The following is a 6,000-nucleotide window of genomic DNA, read 5'->3' as shown; positions in this document are numbered from 1 at the left end:
GGGGGCAACACTGAGGGTTGCGATCCGTTGCCGGACACGGAAAAAGAAAAAAAAAAAAAAAAAAAAGGACAAAGGAGAGGGAGTGAACAGTAGTGAAAATTCTTCAAGCTCTGGTTTGTGCTTCCGGCCTCATGGAGAGGATGTTTATAAAAGTGCCCTGTACAGTGTCTGAAATGCAGCAGGCACTCAATAAAGGACTGGGAGGCCTGCTGGGGCTAAATTCACAGGTTTACCTTATAGAATCAAGGTCACTAACTAGTCACGCTTAGGAGAACTAGATCCGCAGCCATTTCATAGAGTGGCTGCAAAATTCAACTAAATCAACCAATATTAATGAGATGCCAGAATATAAATAGATACATGCACACATACACATAGAGCACTGTGTACATACGACGGAATATCTGGGTATGCATTATTATTGTGGAGAAAGAAAAGTAAATTAGCAAAATAATAAAAACGATAAGAATAATACTGAGTCTTCCCGGTTAACAGATAAATGCATATCATGATACTGTACAAAGAAGAATGTTCCTGGAAATAATTTTAAGAGAATTCAGTACTCATTAATTTAATAAACATTATATGTTATCAGGACATGGTCAGGCAGAGGAATACAAAGGATATCATCCCAACCCCCTGTTCGATTTAGAGAAATCATGTATTATCTCACTAGATAATTTAGCTATGTATTGACAAGTCATTTGGTGTATGTGGCATATTGAAAACAACAACAGCAAAAAAGAAACCTTTCACTAAAGCATAAGAGGAATACCAGAGCCAGAAAAAAAAAATTTTTTTTAATTAAAATTTTGCTTTTCTTCTTAGCACCCAAGACCTTTCATCCCTTCCTTTCCATCACCAGTTTTTGTCATTGTCTTAGATGAGTTCCTCATTTCTGGCCTTCAATAACCTCTTCATTGGGTTTTCTATATCTAAGTAAGACATTTTCACAAGCTACCTTGATACAACACTATCAAAAGATAAGGTCAATTTCATTACCATGAGTCTCTCTCCATTCCTAGTCTTGTCACCTTTGTAGCCAGATTTAACTTCTTGCTTTTAGGCATCTCTGTAATAAATTCCTTACAACTCAAAGCAAGGCTGTATCAGATCTGTCCCCCCAAAACTATTGACTCTAAGGAGTACTCTCATCTTAAGTGTAATGTACTTATTCTGCTTAGTGGCCAGAGAGAAGTGTTAGCTGCATGTCTGAGGATTTTTTAGGAGGTCTGGACTGGACTGGAGCCATCCTAACATGGCCCAGGAGCTCCTCTCACTCCCACACCCAAGGTTTAGTGCGCACCTATTCAAATAAGGTTTGCAAACTTTGGACACAGACAAAATGTAGAAACCCTTCCTCTAGATTTCCAAATAGAAAACAATTAAGTTCCACTACGACATAGCCAAATCCATGTCTTAATTTTAAAAAGAAAATTAGCAACTAGAGGAAGAATGAGAGGACTGGGATTCAGACCCCTCAGACAACAAGCAAGGCTCCAGGCTTAGAAGGACTGACAGCTTCCTCTGAGAGGACCAAGTGTGGTCAACACAGAACTTCTCCTTACGTGGGTGTGTCTTCCAGATGGTTCTTACTCCCACTCCCTCCCTTACCCCACAGTCCTGGTCCCCACCCTAAGGAAGGGGCTTCAACAATAAGGTAAGGAATGCTCAAGATGCCAGAGCTGTTCCACGCACTATCCAGTTACTGTTTTTATGGTTTGTTTGTTTGTTTGTTTGTTTGTTTTTAATAATGTTAAAATGTCTGCATACCAAAAATAGCTTCAAAGTGGTCACATAAGATGGGTAAACAAAAACACCATGTATCACTCTGCCTGCAGGCTAACTTCCCTGCTGCCATCTTCCTCCCTGCTGGGGTTATCCTAAAATGCACACAGGTCACTACATCCTTCAGAAGTTTCCCTGGCTTTCCACCACCCTCTGGCAGAGCCTGGCTCCGGACTTTAGGCCAGGGATGATTAAACAACAATGCTTTAAGCTATACTACTGCTAGAGGAAGACTGAATGTTGGCACACAGAAAGTGCCCTGATGAAACATTTCAAACAACTCTTGCGAGGCTCCATCACACAGAAAGAACAGCTCCAAGATGAACCCAAAAACAGAGCACTCAAATGTCTGCTTCCAAGTGTTTTAAGTCATGTCAATATTTCTGCATAGTGACCACAAGAAAATGATTGCAGCAAAATATCACATACACAGATTATGCATACTCATATACGAGAGTATCCGAAAAAAAGAAACACTTGGATCTGAAAGCAGGCAGTTAGTAATTATTACCACATGTCTGCAGGGGGAAAAAGTCATCTGATAAAAGACTCTGGACTTAACACCAAACTTTGAGAACCTACTTAACCACTTAAACCAACACTAAGAACTAAATAAAGTCATGAAAGCTAGCAACCATCTTCGCAAAGACCCTGGATGAGAACAGACTATATCCCCTCAAGGCATTCTGGAGACAGACATCAGGTCCCTGGGAGCTTTGCATAGTACCTATATATATTTTTGTTACAAAATATAAGCTCATTACAAGCTTATATCTTCAATACTGAAATTTCCCTCATTATGTATATCTAGACTGACTTCTGGTTACCCAGAGAGGTAAAAACTAGGCAAGCTACCCTCATACAGAACCCAGTCTTAAAGAGCTTAACTTCTCAATAGTGTGCTACAGATTACAAAGCAAACAAGGTCCTGCTCCAGAGCTGGCCCGGCTGTCCTTCCTGGCACATCTCCATGGAACTCCCTGCCTCTCAGCTTGCTCTAGGAGTCCCTTGCCTGTACACCTATAGAATCCCATGCATGCATCTATAATAGCTTTGGCATGTGGTGTTTTAAGTTTGGGAGGCTTTTTTGTTTACAGTTTTCTCTCCCTTGATAGCAGGAATTATGACTCATCCAAGTGCCTGGCACACTAATTAGTGAAATAAGTCCTAACATTTTCTTTTCTCCTATTTGTGCAAAAAATTGATAGAATTACTATACGGTATTTTCAAAGTCTAGATATTCTTACCAGCTATTTATTAATAACCAAATAAAGAGCTAATCAAAAGTAAGTATATGTAGGGCCGGCCCGGTGGCGCAATGGATAGTGCGCCGCTTGGGAAGCGCGGCAGCGCTCCCGCCCGAGGGTTCGGATCCCACATACAGACCGGTTCCCGCTCACTGGCTGAGCGAGGCGAGGGAGCAACACCGAGGGCTGTGATCCCGTTGCCGGTCCCCGGTCCGGTACGGGAGCAACACTGAGGGTTGCGATCCGTTGCCGGACACGGAAAAAAGACAAAAAGACAAAAAGACAAAAAAAAAAAAAAAAAAAAAGTAAGTATATGTAAGCACACATTCATATGCTTACAAGGAAAGAGGTCTATGGATTTAAAACACTCAAAGAAGAAAGCTAAAGAGAAGTGGGACTCTATTTTATACTCTCAAGCTAAAATTCATTTAGGTTATTGTTTAGGATTCAGCGATTCTCCCTGATGTTAGTCTATATAAATTCTATTTGAAGACAAAGGCAAATAGTCATCTAAAATCTACTTTTATAACTGTGCTTACATTTGCACTAGTAACATTCTAGGACCCTGCAAGTTTTGAACCAGGAGGCAAAGGCAATGAGAATATCCCACTCCTACCCTTCCTACAGTCCCCAACTGACATGCCCTCTCTCCTCCAAGAAATATGTTGTCACTTCTCTAGGTCCCTCTTGAGCAAATTATCACTCTAACCCTAATGTTCTTTTTGGGTTCTACAGACGATATTTTTCAAGTGCCTACTATCTGCCAGGAACCGTGTCCAGCATCAGAGGGTTAGGGGAGGATGTGAAGATGAAAATTCTCAAGTTCAAGGGTCTCCCTTCATCAAAAAATTAACATTGCACTTGGCTTAAGTTTCAAAGCTGGTTAGAACCATTTTGTCAAAATTCCAAGTAGATGGATATGTGAATGAATACAGAAGAGATCAGCATCTTCTAAAAATCCCCAAAAGACATACTGGCTCCAAGAAAATCAATAATATGGGAATTGGACCAAAGACAGATCTCCTGCAATAAACTATCAAAGCATTTAGCCACATCTTCAGATAATCACATAATATTAACTACTATAAACAATAACAACTAAATGTGACACTACTAAAAGCCTTTGTTCATAATAAATTAAAAAGTTACTGGTATCACCATGCAACAGTAGCGTAAAAGATAAGGAATAACAATAAAAACATGAAAACTGGGTGAACAGTCTTACTTTTATAGAAATGCATTCGAATACTTAAATGAAAATGTGAAAATGCAGATTATAGTTATTGTAAGAAAAAAAATTTTAAATACTGTAAGAGAGCTTTCTTTCTAAATTATACTACTAAACTCACATTTAAATGCATGCAGAAGTTTGCTTTACATGGTTACCCATGAGTTGAATTATCAAACAGTAACAATGTTACTGCAGTGATCCTAGTAGATAGGGGACAATGTGACATATTTACTAAATCCCATTCCATTTTCCCCTTCCTGGGCACAAGGGAAGACTTCACTTCCCAGCTTTCTTTGCAGTTAGGTTGGCTCATGTGACTGTGCACTGGCCCCCACCAGACTGTGCCATCAGTGCAACACAAGCCTTTGTTATATTCTACCTTGGGCTATGAAGGCCTATTACCCAAGCATAACCTACCCTTTTTTGACTCATAATCCCTTATTCTCCTTAGTAGATTCTCAAACACACTTAGAGTATAACCTCGAGTTTCATCTACAATAGATGGAAATTTTGCTAGCAAACAGCACAGAATACCTGAAGGCTAAAAAGAGATATTTCCTGAGTGTCTACGATGTACCTAACACTAGGCCTCCAAAGTGAGGTGCAGACATCCCACAGCATGCCCAAGATGAGCCACTGGAGTATGGATATGACATATTAGACCTTCTATTTATATTTCTTTATTCATCATTTTTAAAAATTACAGTTCTTGTGTATGTTTTATAATGTACACAGTACATTAGGATAGTATTACTTGAAGTCAACTACAGATAAGCAAACATACTGAGTGGATTTTAAGACCACTGATCTTAAGTGTAAATTTAAATTAAGTGTAATGCATAGTCCCTGCTCAAAAGATTCTTACTCATGTAGAAGTCCAATATAGTTGAGCATCCCAAATGTGAAAATCCAAAATCCGAAATGCTCCAAAATCCAAAACTTTTTGAGCACCAATGTGACACTCAAAGGAAATGCTATTAGAGCATTTCAAATTTCAGATTTGGGATATTGAACCGGTAAGTGCAACGCAAGATTTCCAAAATCCAAAAAAAATAAAAATCCAAAACACTTCTGGCCCTGTTTCAGATAAGGGATACTCAACCCTGCACTTAAATAGGAAGTAATTAATGAGATATATAAGACAGTATACAATGAAACGCTATATAACTGTGACATAATACATGATATGAACAATATGTATTGGTACCACCAAGTACCCTTAGAAAAGAGGCTTCAAAATGGAGGTGGTGCCCCAGATACATCTTGAAAGATGAGCAGGATTTGAGTTTATGGAGAAGAGAGAAGTGAGTGTAAAAGAATATTAGATGAGGGTGCCTGGAAAGGAGAAAAAATGAAAGGAACAGTGAAATTTCAGGAACAGTGGGATGAAAAAAACAGTAGGCAAAAAGAGGCCAAGTGAAGAATTTACAGCTGATCACTAGCTACAAATTTATCAAACTCAACTTCTCTATTTTCACAGCCAAAATCTTTACCTAAGACTGATTTTAATTTTAAAAAGTTCTATTCAAGATCAATGCCATATATATGCAAACATCAAGGAAAAGTTAAAGTCTCTAAAAATAGAAAATGACAAAGATTTTCAGGTTTGAAAATCCATTTATGCTACCTAAACTATGACTGCAAGACAAATTATAGCATTTGCAATCATACTGTTATAGTGGAAGTTAGGTTATGAAAAGGAAGCAAATGTTCCAAGTGTTGTACACCATTTCT

The 6,000-nt window shown here is 38.7% G+C and overlaps 1 protein-coding gene across 1 annotated transcript in view; it reads right to left on the bottom strand.

Moving 5' to 3' along the window:
• LOC103607181 (unconventional myosin-Ib-like) overlaps positions 1-6,000 on the bottom strand; it is a gene marked incomplete at its 3' end in the record, with an annotated part of 86,668 nt that overhangs the window by 32,735 nt on the left and 47,933 nt on the right. The window lies entirely within an intron of this gene.

This window comes from Galeopterus variegatus, unplaced genomic scaffold, assembly GCF_000696425.1.
Source record: "Galeopterus variegatus unplaced genomic scaffold, G_variegatus-3.0.2 Scaffold7216, whole genome shotgun sequence".
Taxonomy (NCBI): Eukaryota; Metazoa; Chordata; class Mammalia; order Dermoptera; family Cynocephalidae; genus Galeopterus; species Galeopterus variegatus.
The sequence above is the reverse complement of the archived record's forward strand: the minus strand, read 5'-3'. Positions and strand labels throughout refer to the sequence as shown.